Source organism: Taeniopygia guttata, chromosome 7 (assembly GCF_048771995.1).
Source record: "Taeniopygia guttata chromosome 7, bTaeGut7.mat, whole genome shotgun sequence".
Lineage (NCBI taxonomy): Eukaryota > Metazoa > Chordata > Aves > Passeriformes > Estrildidae > Taeniopygia > Taeniopygia guttata.
The window spans coordinates 13,003,452-13,028,394 of NC_133032.1; the positions used below are offsets into that span (position 1 = coordinate 13,003,452).

The following is a 24,943-nucleotide window of genomic DNA, read 5'->3' on the forward strand; positions in this document are numbered from 1 at the left end:
GAAATCAACAATTGATTCCAAATAAATGTATTCTTTAATTTAAAGAATTAAGTAATGTTTTCATAGAAAGAAATACCACCGTTCATAATTTCTTGGAATCTTACCATCACCAAGAGGTGTCTCCTTTGGAATGTCAATTTTACTTTTTGGATTTTTTTATTCACTGGACCTGTAATATGGAGACATTTAACACCAAAAGTAGAAATGTGAACACTGTTCCAACCACAGTCCTTGCAGAGAAAGCAGAAACTAATTCTTCTAAATATTGAGCATTCTTCAAGCATTTGGTTCTATTACACAGGATGAGTCATGCATTAAGTATTTATGGATGTAAATATACCACTATTCTTATTTTAGCTCTCACTCTTTTGGGACTTTGGGAAAATGTTTAGGTTTGTGTTAAACATTTTATTTGTTATTTATTTTATACTTCATCAAAAAATCTTCTAAACTGTGCTAAAAATTTTCAATAATTTTCTAAAGGGTTTGACTTAAGTGTTATATAAAATTTTAAGTATGAATTTAAAAATACCCTAGCTTTCACATACTCAGCCTATACTAAAAGTAACAGAGAGTGTAAACTTTCAATACCTCTGGCGGCCAGAATGTTCTTGTTTAAAAACCTAATTAGAGATTTAAGGAGTTCTTTGTGTTAATTCTTCCACTCTGGCTTTAGAAGTTTCAGTTGACAAGGTCATTAGTTTTGATTTAATTCTTTCTATTAATGTTACAGAACACAGTGGTTCCAAAAATAATGTGATTGCTGAAAGCAATAATATGCTAAAAATTTCGTGCAGACACATCTGTGAGACGGGGTCTTTCCATGATAATGAGGGACTGGTTTAATGTACATCATCTGCAGTTTAGGCGCTCAAAAGCAGTAATCACTGAAACTTGACAGCCTGTGCAGTTTGACAAAAACAGATCTTGATCTAGATTGTACAGGAATATTTTTTGTTTGTTTGTTTCCATTGAGGAAAGATATAGTACAATTAAATCTTTGCAACCAAGACCAGATTGTGGCCTCTAATATTTAATGTAGTACTTGCTATAGTGTGGCATATATATGGCAATTCGAGTTATGTATAACATTGACATGCTGGCCTTTCAAATTTTGCAGCTGTAAGTTCCATCCATTTAATAAAACAGTTAAGCTGTGGCACTTGCCACAGTTTCCATGGTTACAAGCTCAATGTCTTTAGTAAACAGAAAATAAGCAATATAAGACTGTTCCATTAGAGCTAAAAATAGAAGTGCTGCAGGCCGACCATTGCAACATAGACTGGTTAAACAAAGGGGTTGGAGAGAATTTAGAATAATCTTTGTGTTTTTAGTTAACAAATAAAATACATACTGAGTTCAAAAAGTCAAAATTGTATTTATTGATTTACTTGGAAAGAAATTATATGGATGGTTTTGACATGAAGAGTTATAGGTTGAGCAAGTATCCCCCAATATCTGGAAGTGGGACTCGGCTGAGGCATGCATGACTTTGAATAACACTGAACTTCAGTGGATCAAATATTTACCAGTGTTTGCAAAGGATGATGATGAGGATGCTTCTTTGAAAAGTTTCTGCTTTTGAAGGCAAGGGTGTTCCAGCTTTTGAAATGCTTCCCACAGTGCTATAAGTAATGACACTATTTCCCATTTGTGTAGAACATTCCACCCTCAAGAATTTACAAACCTCATTTGTACTGGAGCTAGGGATTTGCATCTCTGGGGAGATGCAGGAGTTGTTTAACAGTCCACAGCTTAAGAACATGGCAAAAAGAGAAGAAGACTGAAAATCTAAGCTGTTTATAGACATATTTCAGGAACAAAAAGTAGGAAAGGTTCATGTGTGGTTTAATTTAGCATGGTTCCTTTGAAGACCAAATGCACCACAGACTAGCCAATTCTACTGTAGTTCATTAGTCTGAATTTTTCCAAGAAAACCAGGCTTTTTAAGAGGAAAGGAATATTTACTCTTTTTTTGTGTGACTGAAAGTGGAATGCTGCAAGTTAACCAAAGTATAATGACAGTCGCAGTCTCTTTTGACAATGTTAGTGTTTGTCTTTAATACAGACACTGCTATCTGCTATGCACTTCATGGTATCTAGCTCTATTGAAGGGACAATAAGGAAATACAAAATTCTAAATAGCAAGGAATAGTCTAGTATAATTTCGAAAGAAGAGATACAAAGAAATAACAGGCAAATTAAAAAAGAAATACAAAGAAGTAACATTGGCAAATTCAAAAGATAAGTTTTGAGTTGTTAGAGTTTATAGCAATAAAGAGATAATAATAAAAAGCTTGTTTACAAACAGTCTTATTCAGTATTTGCACTCTGGCATCCCACTGCTCTTCATTGCACTCAGCATGTTTTTCCTGTTTTGTCTCTATGCTGAATATTTCAAAAGTAAGACATGCTTCTGATGAGCAATAAAAATGGTAATGTAGTTTTTGGAATTTGCATTTCTTATCTAACAGCACCAGGCAAGTGGATGATTTAATGAGAACAAGTAAGAAAATAATACTTTTATAATTAATAAATCCAATATCCAGCAATATATCTGAATTTTCTCATTACTACTGAGTATATCATGAAATATACCTGTTTTGTTCTCTTGTTATCATCATTTGAGATGATAGAAGACAAGTTGGACAGTTTCTTGTCAGCTTGAATTCCATGGTTATAGGAACTTGTTTTCTTTTATTTAAGACATTGTTAAGCCCACTTTTTCATCTAGTTAAATTAGTGGAAAAATATCCATTAGGAAGAACAGATTTCACTCCCCTATTTTCTGTGTGGATATGATACATATGCAATGGTTATGTATTATGCATTAAATAGTATGATTTCACAAGACCACACAGCCTTGTGTGAAACAAGTAACTGCTACAATACATACACAAGTGAAAATAAATAGTTAAGAAACAACAACTAGATATAGTAGGGTTATATAAGCATCTATTGCACCATTTGAGCAATTAGGATAAAGGAAAACCTATTTAACTATCTGTCTGCACAGTGTTTAAAGCTGACTTGCTTCAGAAGATCAGTACAAGGCAGGAACATCAAGCCAATTAATCTGGTTCATAAACATTTTTTACCTTTCCAGTGATATTGTATGGAAGATTTTTGGGCAGATTTTTATCAGACTGCATTTTCTAGATGCAACTGCATTCATTTATTAAAACTGTGACAGTTCCACTTATGAACAATTTGGAGAGGACAAGGCAGCTGATACAACAGTGAAGTGATTCAACACTCCAAATTCTTATATGAAAAACTCTGACCAGTAAACTTTGAAAAATGACAAATCCCAAACAACTAATTTGATTCAGCCTTCCTGGGAACAAAATCTTCGCAGGCCATTTTATATGCCAAGCTCAAAGGATCCCTGAAAAATGAGGCATTTAGGTAATTGTCTTAATTCTGCAGAATTGCCATGGTTCACACAACAAGAGCCTTTCAAAATTTATCATAGTTCTACAAGATGTCTCTGGAACCCTCTTACCCTGAATAGGTTTTAGAGTTTTTATCTGCATTTCACCATTTAAAAATCTAGACTCCCGCACACAGTACAAATTTGAGGACAGACTTCAGAAGGCAGAGACTGGTTTCAGTATATTTTGGAACCAATCTTGGCTTCCTGTGCCAGAGAATTTATGACTTCTCAGATATTTTTTGTTACTAGAGCTGCTGTAAACAACCGGCTAAGGCTATAGAAAGAAAAATATTGGACATATCTTCCACACACATGTAAAAATTTCTGGGTAGAGTGACCTCATACCTAAGTTTCCTAGGATTGTGATAATTTTTACTTCTCTGGCCTACACGTAGTCCAGTGTAGGTATCTCTACGATCCATAGCCTCTTCTGCTCATTGAAAATTGAAGATAACAAAGAATAAATCAAAACATAACAAAGAAAGAGCCAACAACAGCTTGCCTACTAGAACAAGACCAGAGACAGTCAAAAAATAGAGGCAGAAATACTCTACATTTCCAGATCTTGACTGTCCTGTTTGCTGTTTTTCAGACAGCTCTGAATTAAACATGTTTGCAGTACTACAATTTTATGGTAATACAGAGACAAGAGAAAGACCCTGGATATTCTTTGCACTTCTATAAAATAAACACTATTTTTATTTTAGAAATAAATACCCTCCACTTCCCTTAGCAGGATTCTCACTTTGTCATCAAAACAAATGCTCAAAATGCCTTCTCTCAGAGGAATAAACTCAAAACTACCAATTATAGTAGAAATGCAATTAAATATATTTCATATTCAATTGTATATTAAGCTTAGTCTTAATTCTATCACCATTTTACTGAAATGGGGCACAGAAAAGTCCACATAGTTCCTGTTTTGTTAGTAATGAAGTGAAATGTTGGTTTCATAGATTCTTTTTGACTAGTTACTGTGAAATTATTAGAGTGTGATCACTATTATAATGCACAGAAACTTAATATTTCTCTGTTAAGCAAGAGCTGACTTCTGTGAATGCAAAGAATGCTATGTATTCCAAAACATAACCAATCTTATTTTGTTATCCTATGTCTGTGTTTATAGCCTTATTTGTCCTTTCATCATAGCATGGCTTATGGGGATTGCCCAATGTTAATAAGAATTTCTCTGGAGAAAAGAAGAGTTAATCTGAGGAAGAATTAATGTGGAAGACGAGAAAACCTTTTCTATCTTTGCCTGTTCATCATGTAATCTTCATCTTTGGGATGAAGAGCCAAAGCATGGCTTTCTACTGACTCCTAAACTTCATAAATTCAATATCTTCTTCCTTCCTAATGGCCAAAAACCCCCATCACTTTTCACTTCTTTCAGCGTGGGAACAGTCTTGGAAAGGTGTAGTACTTTACCAGGTGGAACATAAAGGGAATTTAATGAAATTAAATTTATGTGCTAGTCTTGGAAATGGAGATAATGTCCCGCTTTGTGCAGACATTCAGGAAGGCTGAGACGGGGAGCTTTATCCACCATGCTCAGGATACAAGTAGTAACAAGCCCCTTAGGACCATATGAAATGGTCCTAATGAAAGTCTTGTTCTCTGGCCTAAACTGCTATTTATAATCCACTTTATCATAAAATGCTGGCAGATACAGGACATAGACATGCTTTTAATATGGAGTGAGGAAGAGTCACAGGAACTGTGCGGTAGAGGAATTACTTGGAAGGCAAGGTGGGAAGGGGGATACAATATCTTGTGAAATAAAGCTGTTGCTTGCACAGAGCTGCTAAGACTTCTACATTCCTGAAATGCCCTAAGAATTGGGAGAATATTCATATTTTATACAGCTTTGTGTGAGATGTAATTCTGGCTTTAGTCTCTGTTGTTCCATAGCTATTTTCAGCCAAATTTTTAAAAAAGGAATGGAAATAAGCCAAAACCTTTGTTTTTCCTATGTGTTTTCAAGATTCTAGTAAAAAAATTTTAACAACTTTTTTTAGAAAACAAATATTGTGAATGATGAAAAAGAATGACACCTGAAATTGACTGGTTGTAATTTATTAATGACACCAGTATAGCAAGGCATGTATTCTTGAAGGTTACAGACAAAGAAAAAGAAATTGAAAGAAAAACAGTGCCCAGGGAATATTTGCTCTGCTTTGTGTGGTCTTTGTGACTTATCTGTGAAGAAAGTCCTTTCTTTTATGTTTGAAATTCAGGAGCCTATTTACCCCCACTTTGAAGTCCACTCTAAGCAAACACTGTGTTAGGTGATGTTTAGTTGGCATTTAGGGACAATTGCACTGGGGACATGTATTGAATATTCAAGCAAAGCCAGTTTGTCAAATACTGAGGCATGATGTGTATTGTGATGTGGGGTCTCAACATGACCAAATCAAGGACTGAAAATCCAATTCTTTCTGTTTCTATTCTAGCATAAGCCAGGAACAATGCAGTATGTCAGAAGGAATATTATTTTAAACACTGCATAGTTTTACGTTCCTTCTAAAATCGTGTTAAGAAGTCTATTTCTGTAATGCTGTGTTGAAAAGAGTCATGCAAAATTTCACATGGTTTTATGCTAAAGGGTTCCTTTAGCAGCAAATAACTTTACAAACCTATTTATCTGTTAACTAAAACTAAGATTTATTAACAGATTTTCATAACTTAGTCTTCTTTATATAATACAAATGAGTGGAAGAAGGACTGAATCTGCCCTGAGAATATTTCCCAGTACTTTGTAGAACCATGTTTCTGGAGACAGATACCACATAATTACTTGCTCAACTCAGTAACAACCCCATGGAAAAAATACTTGACATACACTTCTGTTTGTACCTGCAGCTTTTTGCATCTTTGCAATTGGTGTAATTTATTCAGACCTTTGGAGAAATCTGATTTGTAAACATGCTATTTAAATTTCATCAAAAGTTTGGCTTATAGGAAAGAATTACCTTTGGATGTTCCTTTCTTTCCTGCCCTGCATTTGTTATGTAGCTGCACCCTTAAGGAATAGGAGAAAACTTGATGCTTAGACTAAAGATGATTACATTGATGGCCACAAAAAGCATCTATTCTGGGAATCCCAGTTTTCAGTGTAATTGTTTCTGTTGCTACCTTCAATTGGTAGTACTGGTATAATGGTGGTACTGGTGTAAAAAAAAAAAAAAAAAAAAAAAATTTATATTACTGGCATATATATATAGTATATACTGATAATTGGTGATCCTGGTATAATTTTACTTTCTTCTAAAGGTGTTTAATTGGTGGTACTGGGATAATTTTACTTTCTTCTAAAGGTGCTAAGACTGAGACATGAAAAGGGTTTTAATCAAACCAGCATTAAAAATTAATGAAGAAATTAAGGATAACTCAAAGAAACTCTTGATCCCATTTTCACAATTGAATTAGTAGATAACAGTCCCACACTATTAAACTGTGTCTCATAAATTTCCATATGGAACTTTGGGCAATGGGTTATGCAATTCTCTTTAACTTTTACCTGTATCTTCTGAGCTGTGTCTTTATGTTACCATTTTCCAATTCTGTCTGACTGAAAATAAGCCACCATGAGTGGCAAGGACGAGAAACTCACATGTTTCCTATATCTCTGTGATTGCCTATTCTGAAAGACTTAATGCAGAGAACAATTAAAAGTAGAAGGTAGATTGAAATGTATTATATCCCTTTTCAATTGAATAGCTATGTTTAAGGGGGATGAGTAGAAACAAGAATATATTTGGCTGACATTTATTAGGGACCTTATAGTGATTAAATGAGACCTACTTTCTTTGACATTTTACTCCACCCTCCTTAGCAAATATTCATTCTGTCACTAAAATTGTTGCTGATATTAAGATTGGATTTATAAAACCACTTAGGTTTTGTAAGGTATTAACTTACACAGTTTAAAGGTGAGGGAAGAAATTTTAAAGTAACAAGCTAAGAAAAAAATTGCCCTCTGGAATCTGTGGACATGTTCATTACTGGACTGGCAAATATGAATATCTCATTTCCTCTCTTTTTAATCCCATTTGTAATATAATTAAATTGGCAGATAAATGCAGTTCAAATGCTCATTCCAGCATTTCTTAGGCTACTGTATTGCTAAAATTATTGCTAACATCCTAATTATAATATCTACACCTACACTAATAAGCTATGGTGATTAATTGAAATGCTCAAAATGTTTTGTATGGGTGGAAAATTTCCTGCTTTGTTGTTTAAGCATCTATAAACATGTACAGAAGATACAGATTTGGCAAGGAAAGAAAAATGAAATTAAGTGAAAAATAAACAAGCAGTGACATATTCATAAAGAAAAGACCAATTAAAAAAAAAAACATAGAGTGAAAAATGTTGAAAACTGTACATGGAGGGTTAAAGATTTAGGTTCCAGGCTGCCTGTAGAATAATTCTACTGGCACCACAGCTGGGCCAGGAATTGCAAGATAGGCTTTCTTCCTGACTCTGCTCACCTTAAAACTACATTTGAATTTCATCAGAGGGATTTTGTCAAAAGCACAGACTGGTCAGGAGGCCTGGTTCTGATAGTCGTGAACACTCAAGCTGATCTTTCTCAGAGGTACACTCTTGTACATACATAGTGGGGGGAAAGCTGGATCTGAAATTGTTTTCTGGATAGGTTCTCATTACTGTCAGTTTGGAAAGATGGTATGCTCAAACATGAGTGTTACCTGGAATTGTTCAGGCCCTAAACTTAGTCTAAAATCTCTACCATGTTGTCTTTTTCTTCCATAAGTATGTAGCAAATAGTGTTACTTCTGAAAAGCAATGTCTCTGACTTGATAAAGGGGATATTTCTGCCTCTGCATATGCAGTTGAACATTTTCAACTGGGTCCAGATCCTTGCCCCTATGCAAGGTTCCTGAGTGCATTGCACACTGTATTACCTGATGCTAAGACAGACATGGAAGGTCAGGGCAGATTGCACAAAGGGGTACATCTATAAAAAGAACTTAATTGATAAGCCTGTAAACCCTTTGCAAATCAATTGTCAAATAACTGAGGAAGATTTTTCATTCTTTTGTGTTGTATATGGTGCAGACTATGTGAAAGTAGCAAATCCAATGCTTCTTGTTTTATTTGCTTAGTATAAATACTTCTTTTGCAGACACTTGCAGTATAGTTATAGTGAATGCCAGATATACTACACTTGATGAATTTCATAACTGAAGATTTTAACAGGGAAACATTGTAAACAACAGTTCTATTTCAGAAAGAAAGAAACTGAAATATTTCACTGAGAAATTTAAAAAAATAATTATTTATTCTTTTTAAAGGACAATATTAAAAAGATATTTTTTTCTACATTGCATTCCCATGACATAAATATTTTTAAATTTGCATTTTACTGAAAATATATTAAGAAGTAATTTTCAGGATTAACTGCAAATAGTAAATCCCGTTTGCTCAACTGTGTGATACATTTGAACTGAAACCATTTTAAAAGAAGAGATTTTTTTTTTTTTAGATACTGCAATGTGGATATGCTTGACTAGAGTTTTCTGTCTATTAACAAAAGAGAACTCAGAATGTAATATCTTAAAACATAAAGCATCCCAATGTGGGACAGTAATAAAAAAATTACTGAAGTGCAATGTCATTGGACTTTGGTTAGTACAACCCGAGAAGGGTCAGTGATGAAAGATTAGATTCATTTCTAAAATTGAAGCGGTGGGTGAAAAAAATATAATAACTTAGCTCAAATAACAAAAATGTAGCACTATGTTTTTAGTGGTACCAGCAGACATTTTTATTAGTTTAAGCAATTTTCAATCATTTTTCAGCCTTTGTCAAGACAGAGAATTTTATTTAGGGAAGATCATAGTATGAATTGCATTAATTTAGCAGAATTATGTGCAATTAAAATAGCTTTAAAAACAACTGGATTTCATTAGGAAAATTCTTTGATTTTTTTTTTTTCATTTACATTTTCAGTAAGCTTATTTAAAGCATTGCACCAAACAAATACCAGAGGTATAGTTGAGGGTGAAAAACATTGGTAGGACACACTTTCTCTCACATTTTTTAACAGAAAAATAAAGAATTGTAGAATCCCAATGTCTGTTTAAATACATTTTGTGATAATTCAAATTTAAAAATAGAGATAAATCTTTGCAAAAACAATGAGGTGAGAAATAATGGTTCTAATATCTTATTTTTAGTTAGCTGGCCAAGAGTTAGCAAATATTTAATTACATGTGCTAAAATTAAAGATGTCTTTTTTCTTTACTTTTCCTCCTCAATTTTTCTCTATTTCCATCTCTCTAGTTCTTTTTTTTTCCTCCTAGGTATTCTTTTCTAAACCCTCATTAAAAGCTATGCACCTCTGGGCATTCAACTGAGAAATGTCTTATTATGTTCATGAGAAAAGGGATCTCAGGTTTGTTGAATATTGCCCATCTTGCAGAAAATGTGCAGACTAAGACTTTTTTGTTAAAGTAATCTCATTTATTTTCCCAAATTAAACTACATAAACTATTTTAAGAACTAACTGAATAACCTTGTAAAGAATAATGGAACAGAAAAAAAACCAAACAAAACCAACACCAAACCACAAAACGAAACTCACAAAACACCCCCAGAACTTCATTTTGTAATTTGTTTCATTTATTCAAGGTACTGGTCCAGATACAATATGAAGTAAAAGAGTGATCCAGATTCTGTCCTCACTGACACTGCCATTTCAGGGAGAGTATGGGTTTTTTGTGATACAGTTATTAAAATATATCAGAAAGAAGTCATTAAATGGCCATAAAGTATGAAGGGTGATACAGAAAAACAGATAACAGCAAATCCCCTGAGGCAAAAGGGAAATGCTGTCATTCCTGCAAATTTTCACAAGTGCAATGTACATTCAGTTCCATTGGCGAAGTGGAAGGAGTACCATTTTCTAAATATAGGTGCTTTTCTTATTGGAAAATCATACTTATGGAAACATATCTTTCCTGATATTTTCTAAGATAATTGATCATGAGCAGCTTGAAATACACAACCCCAAGCTTGTAAAAAAAAAAAAAAAAGTCATCATATACAGGGCTAGATTGTTTGCCTTACAGTGCTTTACTGTAATCCAGAAAAATGTACCTAAAGGGGAGGAATGGCTAGACACAAAATGAGGAATTCTTGTTGCATGCAGTACTATAATAAGGTTTTGATAACAGGGACAATGACGTAGAAACTTTCCCTCTTCAGTGGGAAAGTCAACTGTGAAAGCTGGTGGAAGTAGTCAAGCTACTTGGATCATAAAACAAATAGAAGTAACCTTCCAGGACAAAAAAAAAGGAGTGGTATTTGGGAGTTCTTTCCAACACAAAATCATGGGATTTTGAATGTATATTAATAAATGTGGTGGGAGGTTTATGTACAGAAGGTTTGTCAAACACACCAGCAAAATATTAAACTTCTGATAAAAAGAAAAAGAATCTGTTTCCTGGTGCAAAATTTCCAAGCCAAACATAACGCATTTTTAATTCAAGTTCTCATTAGAACTGATAAATATGAATAACTCACTGGACTAGAAATTCATGGTTGCCTGAGGGGTGGTTTTCATGACCTGATTGCAATCAGTTTAGACAAACAAAGAACAATCTCAAGCAGCAAAATAGTGGTCCTTCTAAATGGGTAATTTTCTATGGTTGAGAAAAATGCAAGCAGAAATAATTGGGAGGACAAATCAGACAAATACATGAATGAAAATTTGTAATTCTTAATAAGAATGTTAAATAACTAAAGAGTAGCAATTCAAAGGTGCTGGAGATCCTAGCAAGTTCATCTGCACTGAGTGGAAAAGTAAGGGTAACAAATAGGGATTAAATGCTACGTAGTGAATGGAGAATAGAGGAAGTAAATATACATCTTTGGAAACTGAGAGGTATGGAAACTGAGGTCCACCTCAACTGGACAGAGGAATGTGACAACTAAGGTGACTAATGAGAGTAAGTGAATACTCTCATTAGTGAAAACAAGAAGCAAAAAAATGGCTCCAGCAATAGGAGGAAATTCTTTACTGTGAGTGTGCTGAGGTTCTGTAAGAGGTTGCCCAGAGAAGCTGTGGATGCCCCATCCCTGGGGTGTTCAAGGCCAGGCTGGATGGGGCTCTGAGTAAGCTGTTCCAGTGGAAGGTGCCCTTGCCCATGTCAGGGGGATTGGAAAGAGAGGCCCTTTAAGGTCCTTTCCAACCTAAGACTTTCTGGATCTATGATTGTGCCAACATCCATAAAAGGGATACAGTGGCAATGAAATTACTGTATGGTAGTGAGACTGACATCAGTTGTAAGCAAAATAAGGAAACCTGTGATGTTAGATTAATTTCATAAAGAATACCTGACAGGAATGTAATTAATATCACTCAGTGTGGTAATGCAGACATTATTAATGGACAAGAAATCTAATTTATATTTATATTCTTTGCATAAAAACCCCAACCAAGTAGTCATTATAGACATATGCATTTGTAAGGTAGTACTGATTTTTATGCAATATTCTAATAAAGTAATAGAACTATAATTGTAAAAAAGCTCATTACATGGTTTACAAATTGTCTGAGAGCTTCTGAATAATCATTAAAGGACAATGACAATTCAGTGCCAGTTTCTAGTGAAAGTCCACAGAAATGACCACACTAGCATTAATTTGCGTTGAAAAGATGTGAAGAAAATATAAAATCCTTCTATGAAATGCATCGATGCTTCATAAACCAGATGTGAAATGGCTAATGATGTACTAATGAGTCAAAATAGAAGCACTTAAATTATTCTAAAAGTGGGACATAAAATGCAAAAAAAAAAATGCATTATGAAATGGTAGATTTAGTCAGACAGTTAAAGAACCAGGGCATGTAGGTTGAAATGAAAATAAAAGATAGCTATATCTTGGAATGTACTGTCTCACAAAGAAATAAGAGGATAATATGTAAGAATAGTGCACAGAGCCTGAATAAAGAAATAGACTAAGAAGCCAGCCTTTCCCTATATATGGCACTTAGGGGACTAAAAATGGATTGGTGCATACATTTTTTGGCATCTGAATTCTTAAAGTCCATTGAAAAATGGAAGGGGGCATAAAAATGACCAGAGGAATAGCATTCTTCAGAATGGTGCTACTGACATCTTTAAGATGTCAATCTTTGTTGTTCAGTGAAAAGTGGTTTGAGAAGTGACTTGCATTACAATCAGTAACTTCATGTCAGGAGTGCTGAATACTAAAGAGCTGTTGAGTCTAGCAGAAAGAACCGGAATGTCTGGAAGTTAAAGCAGATAATTCAAGCTGGATCCTCTGGATACAGAGGATCAGAGGAAGCAGTGGTTATGTCTCTCTTTGCGTTTTTAAATCAAGACTGGAAGAAACAGACAGGTTCTTTTAATTCAACAAAACCATCTATGCAAAAAGTTCTAATGTTTTTTCTCAATATCTCATTTTAATCAAGGAAGAATTCAGTGCTTCTTTCCTCTGAATACACAGTGCTTCACAAACCAAGATGCTGCCTCTGTGTCCTTCCTCTACTTGGGATTAAAATTTCATGTGCTTTCCTTAGTCAAATGGTAAAATTTCAAAAGCTGTTCATGATTTTGTCAGATTTCAATGTCTGATCTTAGTAAGAGGTGGGATTCGAGTGGAAGCAAGGCCAAGAGATATGAGAAGAATACAGAGAGGCTACTTGCCACTGTAGAGAGACATTTTGTGTGGTCAAAACTCAACTGGAGTTGATGATCCTGATGGGTCCCTTGCTACGCAGCATATTCTATGATTCAGTGATTCCATGGGATCCCATTTGAGCATGTTTTGGCACATCCTTTTCTAATTGTGGTGTAGCACTGGATTAAATTCTAAAGCATTATTCCTAATCTCTTCCTCTATCCTGCTGATGGACATAGCAGCAGATGGCTGTGGATGCACATGCCTATTTTTCACTCAGATGCATCAGCAGTGCTAAGTCAGTACCCGCCAGGGCAACGTGTGCGGAGGTGCTGTGCTTCTGTTTTCCTCATTCTCTCCTCATCAGCAAAGGGCAGTGGTTCCCAACACTGACCCTCCCAATAATGGTTGCTGGAGAATGTGTTTGACCGTCTGCGATTCATTGCTCAAATAACAGTTTCCTGTCTCCTTTAGGAAAAAGGCACAGGACAGATGGTGATGCAGGATGAAAGCACTGCCAGTGCAAAATCATTATCATTAACTACATCTTCCCACAAATAATACATATTTATCTTTCAAAATGAAACCTCCCTTATGAAATGTTAAAACTTTCCTTTGAAATAATTCTTTTAGAATAAAAGCTCTTTTTATCTACTAACAACTCCACCTGATTAACTAAGAGCATAACTGTTCCTGGACATGGCAGTGGAATTTATTCTTTATTTTTGAAAGTAAATCCAGCTTAACATCCCCTAACCTTCACAGAAAGCTCATGTTCTTAGGCTGGAATCATGCCCTTAGTATCCATACTCGATGGCTTCACATGATGTCCTGACTACCCATATGTATGTCCATCTGTTAGGTTGGCATGGTGCCCTCCCACAAGTTGCTGGACTTTGGCCCTAGGACACGGCTGAGGACTCAATGCTTACTTAAATACTTATGTGACTTCCTGCCTGTGTGGGCGTGTGCATGCTCTGTGTGTGTGTGTGTGTGTGTGTGTCTGTGTGTGTTTGCGCACACACTGTAACCCTTCTGCTTCTAATGGACAGGATGGAAGGTATTTGCCTAATTTGCTTTGGGCAAAACAGATTAAATGTAACCCAGAAGAACTTTAAAAAGGGGTGTTTTTGATAGAAAAATAGTAAGCAATTTCCAAGTTGGGTATGTAAATCTAAATAGTTTACTAGCAAAGCATTACTTTTTCTTAGGAAGAAATGCAAATCCTACAGAGGGAAAAAAAAGTCAGTGGTAAACAGTAATTTTGAGAAGGACCATTAACGGACATAAGAATGAAGTTTTCATGTGCTAAACACTAAATGGAGGTGGTTTCAGAAAGGTATCCTTCTTGAAAGGGCTGGACTTCTGGAAGTCTTCACATAGTGTTTCACCTTGCTTATCCTGATTTTATGTTGCCAGCTTTGTTTTTCAAGTTGAAAAATTGTGCTTTTCTTATCAACTGCTTCTGGGCGGCATCTAGTTCACAGCACACATCCAGGCTCAATCCACTTAAGGAAAATGTGCAGTTCCAAAGTCCTGTCTCTGCAAACCCTGCAGCTGTTGACTCAGGCTCTCCTCCAGGAGGTGTTCTGCCTGCTGTTTTTCCTTTCTGTCACATATGCATGCTTCCTAAGAGAGCCTATTAGGCTGTAGAACCCTTAGCATCTCATGTCAAATTTACTACACAACACACACAGTTTTGACTTCTGATTTACTACTGGGACAACAGAAGAAAGGAAAAATGTAGATGGAATAGAGAATTTTCTGGGGCAAAATCACTTAAAACCCAAATTAATATTTTTGCAAATGAATACAATTTTTCCTGAAATATATTTTCTAACATTTCCTGGAAGATGAAACTTTGGTTTTTGCTGACAGAAAGACTGTGCTCTGCCTCATATACTCTTGTGGGAGACTGGCACATTTACCCCACATGAACCTTTTTGTAGGAAAAAGAATGAATAAGACTCAGAGTTTAAGGTCTTTTGTTTGTCATCTTGACTTTCAGTTTCCTGTAACAGTCATCAGCCTTCCTCGGACATCTCTTTCAAATGTCTTACAGTAACTTGCTTAAGACATAATGTGCTACAGATATGGTGCAAACGGAGTTCATAATACTAAAAGATGATTCACAGCAGCAGCCCACTTTCTGCCTGTTCCATGTGGTGGCTCTTCAGACAACTTTAATAGTTTGTTTAGGTATCTGTATGAGAAATGAATTCTGCTTATAATTATGTTTTTTTATTTGTGGGCTAAATTGTAATGAAATCCTGGCTAATAATCAAGAACAAAAAAGGTTGATGCTACATCATAATCAATCCAGTCTTGAAAATATCCTTTCAGCAGAAACCTGTCAAATATAAGTCAAAGCATATTTATCTCATGATAATCTATTTGTTGAATTTAAACCTCGTTGATTTGGAAGTTTAATAAGTCTAGACATTGGTTGTCTTTCAGCTTGTTAAAATGATGACCCTTAGCAACTGAGCAATACTTACTAGTATTTTCCAAGCATCTCCACTTTAGATTTCTGCTTCTATTGAACTTCATAAAAAGTAGGGATGTGTGACTTACTCATGTGAATTGGTGTCTGGCAATTCTAAGGACTTCAGTGTTTTACCTGTATGGTACCATTGAATTTAGACATATTGAAAATCTGCACAGCACACACACTATACACAAAGCACTGTAACCAAAGGTCAAGGTCATCTGATGCCTTTTATTGTATAACTGTCCTGTTTGCAGCTGCATTGTTCAGCTTGAATTTTTAGATTCTCTTTTTTCTTCCAAAGCTCTAACTTTTTGGGAGTGCTGCATAGAGTCAGTAAGTTATTCACCATAATAAGACAAGAGGGCATTTATAATGAGGAACTGGAAACAAAACTTAACTTTAGGTATTCTGAATTATCTTCTACAGGTTATAGATCTATCTCAGGGAAACTGGTCCTAAAAGGCTATAGTTAAATACTCTAGATGAATTATTGAATAAGTTATTCATGATATGCAAGACTGAACAGTTGAAAAAAAAAAAAAGAACAGTAAAATAATAATAAGAAACATGAGTGCAAAAAATAACAGTCAAAACTTCATGCTGTAGCTTCATCATAACATTAAAGTTAGGTAGATGAACTCCAGATTTATTTTCTTAGATGCCTGAGATTACATTATTTTTTTTAAGATTTAATGAGTTGTGCAGATTTTATGTGCTGATTGAGTCACCTTTACCAAAGAAATTAAAATGTGTAAATTACATTCTATTAATGTAATTTCTGACAATTTTAAATGCTCTATTTATTTTAAGGTAATAATTTTTAAATATACACAATATGTATTTTTCTGTGGGCTGAATAACAGTCTATTGTAAGCTCATCCTTTTCAAATTGCAGTAGATAAATCTGTGGTAATCTCCTTTGCAAGTATGCCATAGAACATGTTATAAATACCACAAGAAGGGCAAAATTTACTGTGCAGTAAAGGTCAAAGTGATAAAACCAATAAAGGGTATAATGAAGCCCATTGGCTGTGATTCAGCTGGACACTTAAACAGATTACAATTTTTTAGCTTGTGAGAAGTCCCACTGACTTAAGTGTCCTGCTGAATATATCAGCAATTTGGACTTTGTGTAGTACATTGTTTATATTATTTATTATTCCACCTAAAATCTTAGCTTTGTGCAAATATCTGAAATGACAGTGGCAGAACTGAAGTATTTACTAAGCCCCTTGTGAATATGAGAAATTAATGACAATATAAAAAATGTTTAGGAAAAAAAAATCCATCCATATAAACATGTAATTTGAAGTCAAATTTGTATTCCTGCCCTGGCTTTTTTTTACTTTTGAAAAAATTGTAGTTAGGAGTTTGCTCCTCATATTTCATTTATACTTTCATCAGGCACTGACTTCAAGGTGGGTGAAGCCCTCCCTGTTTTCAGTGCAGCACCACAGCCCGGCGAGGCTCAGTCTCTGAGTCAGGATTGTGGCCATGCCTCCCCAAATGCCTTTGTGCCACTCTGATCAGCAGAGCATCTGCACTTCGGCATACAGCTCCATGTGCTTACTCCTGTCGCTTTGCTTCTCTTTACAACTCCTTCCATATGTCCTATAAATCTGGATAGAAGGAAACTTTAGGGATCCCTTAACTCAGAAGTAAGTCATGCTTTGTGCCCCAGGGCAAAGTGATATCAAGTCAAGTTTACTGGTGTGTATGCAGCAGAAAATTTAATGGAGTTCAAGGTTTTCTGAAATCAATTTCAGTATCCAAATGACTTGATTTTCTTTTTGTTATAATAGATCTTGAATAAGTTGCTCTTGGTCTGTGCAAATATAAGACAGGATCTCATACCCATGCTGTGCATTTTCAAAATCAATATCACAATTGCTTTGTATCTCTCTCTTGAGATTCCAAACTAGGCTAAGACTGGCTGAAAGTTATTACAGAAATATTTTCATTTGAGAGAAATGAAATTTCATTCATCTTCATTTTTGATTAATCTAGAAATTTCATGACAAAAGTTCTCCTTTAAAGTTCTCCTTTATCTAAGGAGATCTTCTTACTTTTTCTTGGAAATAAAACCAAATAAAAGTAAAAACTTTTTTTTTTTTTTTTTTTTTTTTTTTTTTTTTTTTGGGGTGGGTGGGGGGGAGGGACTCTTTTAAATGGGAACAACTAAATTGCTACAGGGCCAGGTGTAAATTGTCATTTATTTATCCCCTCTTTTTATTTGCTGGATTCTTTGATTGTGCTTCATCTCCCATAATACTTTATAATGTAGTAATTCAATGAATTGGCAAAGTACTGTTTCAAAAAACCCTAAACCACCCAAACTTACAATGGCTGAGGAAACTAAATAATTCTCTATGCATTAATTTGATACAGGTCTAAATATCTGTTTCCAGTCCTTCTGAATGGGAAAGTATAATATTATTTATTAAACATTAAACTTTTCCATTAATTTTCTCCTTTCCAAACAGTTTTACATTAGACTATATTTTGTAGTTGCACTGTGTGTTTGGGCTTCCTTCAGTTTTATTATGTTTGTGTACCTGAGACTAACAGCAAAATACTGATTTTAGTAGATTGTACCTGTGCAATGCAGCTGTAAATAACGTCCAAATTTGCATCCCTCAACTAGGGCAACAGTTCTGCCTGGGGTGAAAGTTCTCTCACTGCAAAACTCAGGATGTTTTCTTTTCTTCAGCAACCCTGAAGTCAGAAAGCTCCAGTGCACTATGAACTCTAGAATACCTACTCTTTGGAAGAAACACATTATTACACATCAGAAAATGCAAGTCTATGTGCTTTTGAAATAGTACACCATTACTTTTCCCATGTTCAAGTTTACTGTGTGTCTGGCTAATCTTGTGGTGCTACTGCAATGGACTTCTAAAACACCCTTTCAACCCTGTGCTGCCATTTGACACCCAAGAAGAGCAGAGAGAATAATTTCACTAAATCATTACTAGTAAGGCAACCAAAGACGTGGGTGAAAGTAGAAATCAATCTTACATGAGAAAAAAGAATAGGAACATTACATGTTCTGCAAGCCAGCAGTTCTCAGGCTCAAAGGGAAGTCTAGCAAGCATTACAGATTGAGTTGTCCGAAAAAGTCAATGGAAAAGAAAAGAAAATCCTTTCTCTTCCTTGCCAAAGCCTATTGCCTAAACCAAGGTAAGCATTAATCAAAATTAAAGTGTGCCTGCAAAATAAAAAGTCAGTTCAGATCCAACTCAAAATATAATCTGCTAATCCATCTATTATTCATGTTAGCACGCTAGCATGCCCAACTCAATTTCTATGCTTTGCTGGAATTTGCTATTACAGATTGATATTAATTTAACAAAACACCTTTTTAGGTTATTATTTTACCTTGTTTAAACTCCCATTAAAGAAATATTTGAGGGGTGGTAAAACAGACTATAGAAATACTTTCACAGTAATTCCTCCCCAAAGAATCTGAAAATGATATTATTTGCCCATGAGGCTTCCTTTAAGCAGTAGAAAAATGCATGTAGCAAAACCCCTATTTAGGCACTTGCTGGCATTCTCTGGTTGCTAAATTGTATTTTAAAATAATAATTCTCATGGAAATGTTTTAATCATCAGCATTTTAGACTATGTTATATACATTTTAGTCTTAAAAAGTTCTGCCATTGGATGACACCAGTGACAGAATAGAAAGCTCAGTTTGTGAGTTTTGTTAGAATGTAAAATCTTGTCTTGTTTTAATTTGTTACCACCACAAATGATATCTGAAATGCTGTTCTATGTTAAGTTTTGACAAAGACTGAAGTTCTGCTCCTTCAGTTATATTACAGATGTGGAATTACAATTGAATTTTGCCTGTAATGCTTTCCTGAAACAGGAGGCTTTAAGTAGCAGAGCTATGCAACTCCTTGAGTAGCGTAAGTTCACAAGCAGATACTAGCATGCAAAAAATCTTCATTCTTTTCACCTTCTATCTGACTTTTTGGTAATGTGAATTCATGTCTTTTAATGACAGCGGTATATAACATTTGAAGTCAAAGTACATCAGAAGACCAAAAGTGCTAAATGCTGCCCAAAGTGTAGACTAAAGTTACACCAATGAGGGAGGTGATGTGGATGGGTGGAGTGGATCTTTATTTCTATTTGTTGTCTCTCTGAACTACACTTTTGGAATATGTTTGCAGTTGAAAAGGTACTATAAAATGTTTAAGTTGGTATAAAAGTTGTCAGAAGCCAAAGACTAGCACTAGAAACATATACATTAGAAAATGAGGAGCTGTATTACATGATCAGTCTAAATTAACATATGTAGTCTAAAGTAACATATGTGCATATATTGTTGAAAATTTTGAAGATATTTTAAAATTTAAATAAATGGAATATTAATGAATACCTTATGAAATATAATAACTTTATGTAATCGTTTACTACATCAGAAATGCAAAGATTAGTATGTAACACTTGAGGACTAATTTTTACTGGACTGATCTTCAGACCTGTTCCTACAGAAATATCATATGGGTTATATTATATCTTGATGCAATACTCAGAAGGCAGGGAAATGAAGGTAGGAATATGATACTTTGCTAAAGGGTGTTTGTATTATTTGTCTTTCACTAATCCTATCCTTTTCCCTGAAACTAAATTAATAAGTTTTGTTTTTCTGTTTTGTTGCCTATATTTCCCACCCACATGAAGAGTTAACATGACTATTTTATCAGCTGTAAATAAAGTGTTACTGTCAGAGCTCCAGTCCAGTCCAGGGTATGGGCTCTGTTCCAGTTTGCAGCTAGAATGCTCTGGACTAATATCATCCAATATGTATTTCTTTTCACATGGCAGAGCCAGAATTCTTCCTAGTTTCTTAGAATGCTGTGGGTTTGAAGTCAAAATGTGCTCTTCAAATGGCTTAGGCCTAACTTTATAAGCTGACATCATACTTAATGCAGAGAAGGACACATTTATATTTTTATAGTAAACATTCAATTGTCTAATTCCTTCTAGCCCCAAACTGTTCATACTTTTGTGCCTGAATTTGAGCACAATATTGAACATCTGCAATTGTCATGCACTAAGGTACAAAATGTGAATAAGTGTCTACTTTATTTTTCTGACTCACACAAGGTTGTTTAAAGTTGTCCAGCATGATTTAATACATCATTATTTGTAATTTTCCTTTTGCAACTTCATCTGCCAGAAATATTCATCTTTATTCACACCCTTAGGAAACACAAGGAGAATCTTCTACACAGTCAAGATATACTGAAATTTTGCCTCTAACTCAGAAAGAATATTCCCTAAGGGGCAGCATAACATCTGTGCTTTCTACCAATGTGAGAAAACTGGTCATGCTACTGAAAAGCAATGGTGGTGGCACATACAATGTACTTTGTCCTCCAGTCTTTTTCCTTCCACTGAAAAAAAAGGAAATTAAAATTATCTTGTAAATCAGCTTACACTAATAAAGTTTCTCATCTGTTTGATGAGGTGGAGTAAAAAATAGTTTCCTTGATAATTTTCTAGGTACCAGACTAAGTCCTAAACTTTGGCTGAAAGAAGAATCTTAGAATGGAAGTATATATTGGTTTTTCTCTTAGAAAAGTTGGAGACATGTCAGGAAATACAATATTTATATTTATAACAATACTTATCCTCTAAAAACCTAATATATGCTGGTACAAAGTATAAGGTACTAGCTAAAACTTCAAAATTACTTCCCTGTTTAAAAGTTAAAAATTAGTTCATCAGAGGAAATGACTCAGAGTACAATGCCTAAAACTCAGACATTGTTTTGAAGTGGTGCAGATAACTAAGGGCCTGCCTGAACATTTCATTACAATTAAATAATGACAGTTCAGTGAATGGCAGATAACTGGTAAATTCACCCGTCTGTTTCTGTTGTCTCAGATTCCTAAATTTACTGTGGATTATTTTTCTTTATCTGCTATACAGCTTGGTCCTCTTCTAACAGGTTGATCTTGAACAGTCATTATCCTGCCCCCAAGAACTTCTGCTATGATGCAATATCATATTTACTAACTTCCACATATGAACAGCAGATGGTTGCAGCAGAATACACATAAACACGTGTGACTGTATGTTTCCAGCCTTTAGCACTGTTTAACCCTTCAGCAGCTCTTCGCCTTTGCCATTTAACAGTCCTCTTTTGAAATGGGAACGAATTCAGACTGTGAAAACATTAATATTTTTCCTGCTTCCACTAGTGGTTGAAGGGTTTTTCTTTATTATTGTGATACCTAAGAATACTTTGTCAAACTGTTCAGTAGGTATGAAAGTCTGTTTTAATTTCTGCTGCTTACATCTCAGCTGTGTTTAACATCACACTGATGGGAAAGCATGGGTTGGTAAAAGTCACACCACATAGTTTATGAGACACTGTTTCCAGACACTACTGCCAACAATAATTTCATTAAATTCTAGGATTCTTCCCTACTTTATTAGTATTATTCCTTTCTGTTTTATGCCATAACAGAAAAGCCTACTGCTCTGGTTGTTGATAAACTAGCAATTTTATTCTTTTTGTGGGGAGTAATTTTTACATAGAAATATAGAAATGCTCTACATTCTTCCTATCAAAATACTTGTGTTGAATGATTTTGATGTCGCTTCATGTCTCAGGTGATTATTTAAAACATCAGTCATGACTTATAAGTGTATGAGCTATGCTAAGTGCTTAGCAACAGAAATCTGAGTATATATCCAAATGATACTGGCATGGCTAAAAGGAGTTGCCTGGTAGCCTTGTGGTGCTGCAGTGGTTAGGGTGCCAACAGCAGCATTGCCATGGAATGTGGGATGTGGTGCAGGCTCACCTCAGCTTAGCAGCTCTAACTACAGTGTAAACTGGAATATGCAATTTGACTCCTCTTTTTGAAATCTATGTATTTAAGCCACAGCAGAACTTAGCTTGAAAACATTTCTAAAATTATTTGCTATTACTGCTGACTTTCTAGGCAGATACTTAAGTTGACTGAAACTTTTTCATGTATTTTGGGATGAGACACAGCTATGCAGTATCATGCTCCATCTCCATACCAACACTTTTTTTCCACAGATCAAGAAGGAGACTACATTATCTTTCACCTATGACTGGTAGTGCCCTGACTGACTGCCTCAATTAGAGCCTAAATTTAAATCGCTACTATTGTAGTAAGAATAAAATAAAAATGTAGTTTTATGTGGAAAAAATTCCACTGCTAGTTGCTCTGTCTACACCTGCAACACCTCAGACTTGCAGTAATTCTGGAAGAGTTGCATTACACAAAGACTTTGTATGACATATGTAACAATATTTTCTGTTAGGTTTTCTACATATTGGAATTGCCTTCCAATGTATGTTTTCCTGTAACTATATCTTTGCATTACCTTGTTCTGATTACAATATTTGAGAAAGTAACAAGCACTTGCTAAATATCTCTTTTGTAATATTGTTAATATACACAAGTAGCTTTTACTAAAGCAATTGCCATTAGTCCCTTAAGTACAGATCATGGATGAAGTCTAGCTAGACAGCTATGTTTTTTTCAGCAGGAAAGATTTTTAATTCCATCATCATTAGCTGCTTGCATCTGGTAGCTGCTGCTTCTAAATAACACTACACTTTTATGGACTATATCTGACTTAGTTTACATAGTTTATTTCTTTAAAAGCCTGTCAAGAAAGAGAACACTACAAGATACTAAAAAATCCATTCTAGTAGTGTGAGTAAATTAAAAGGCATTTATAATCCTTTTAGGCTATCCATATATCTACTCACAAACCTTTGGATCTGCATGATGGAAGAAAATCTCATTTTGCATCTACCTGTCACTGTCAACTTTCACACCTAACCTGATATCTAAATACAACTCCAAAAGCATATTGAAAGAGGAATTAAATTTCTGAAATGAAAATTAGGTGTCTGAACTTCAATTATTTTGCTACAGAAGCTGAAAAAATTAGACACCAAACTACTATATATTTACAAATTTTCCTGCTGACTAGTATACGCCTTCAGTAAAAACACATACTCAATCATGCTAACAAATTAAATGCCACATTTGCACTAGACTTCTTTTAATATCTACTAGTGTTAATGAGCTATTGTAATATGGTATTATTAACCAAAAGATTACCTAATTCTATATACAGACTATTGGTTATAATATGTTCAAATAAAACTAAAAATACTTATAGCAGAAAGCAATTAGAGAGATGCTTGGGGGAAGGAGGTTTACAAAATCCAGCACAATACTGAACAAAAGAATTAACTTCTTGCTACCAGAAAATTAATGTAAATGGACTTTATTTTATTTCAGTCTTGTACAAAAACATGGTAAGAGCAATTATTTTCTCACCAAATGAAGGATAACAAAAATAACTACCCAATTCAAATATATTAATTTTTATTCCAAAATAAACACAGCAGATATTGTGCAAGAAGGAATAAAGTTATTGAAAGTAGTTGTAACATTGTTGTTGTTATTCTAATATGAAGTAAATCAATATTCTATCTGGAATGGAAATGAATGATTTTTCTGCCCAAACCTAAAAATAAGCCAAATCACATGAGAGAAAGGGAGAAAGATATTTCTTTAACTTTTTTTTCCTAACTGTTTAACCTTTGCTATAATGCTGGAACATCTCCATCAATGAGATGCAACAGAAGAGCAGCAGCCTGCATCTTATCACTGTGATTTATCTCAGTGCTCAGAACTACTCTATATAGCAAATTGAGAAACCCCATGGGTACAATTGCAACACCAGCTAAAGCTGACAAGGTGCTAGGTTGGTGGGACTTTTCAGAGGAAAAATGACGATTGAGAGTGCCATTGATAAAGCTGATGCTGCAGGGCTAAGAGGGAGAGAGATGTCTGTAAGACACATGTACACACATACACAAAAGGATAATTTTAATCAAGATTTTGTTCCCTAGTTAACAATTTTATTTCATGCTGTTGCCTACACACCTTAGCCTAGATTTGCATTTTTTCAATCTAGTGTAATCTGTGCTTTCTTTAAAATATGTTTTCATCTCAGTTTTGTACTACAAGATGCCAGGGCCACTCAGATATTCTATTTGTCTCTACTACATATGAAAGTGGAGGAAGGATTCTAAATACAGATGAATGAAACCAGTACCCAGCATAGCCAGTACAAATTGCAGTCATTCGAGAGCAGGCAGATAGGTGACAGTGAAAGAAGGATGAGAGAAGCTTTAGGTTGCTTGTATCCACAAGCTATTATTCTTATATACTGACAAAGCATAGGAATACCCAGTGGTCAACTTTACTCAGAAATGTATACAATCATTATACATGAGTATGTGTTTAGAAATTGCC

At 34.8% G+C, this 24,943-nt stretch overlaps 1 protein-coding gene across 7 annotated transcripts in view; it reads right to left on the reverse strand.

Moving 5' to 3' along the window:
- KCNH7 (potassium voltage-gated channel subfamily H member 7) overlaps positions 1–24,943 on the reverse strand; it is a 209,620-nt gene that overhangs the window by 86,633 nt on the left and 98,044 nt on the right. The gene's annotated exons all lie outside the window — the stretch shown is intronic.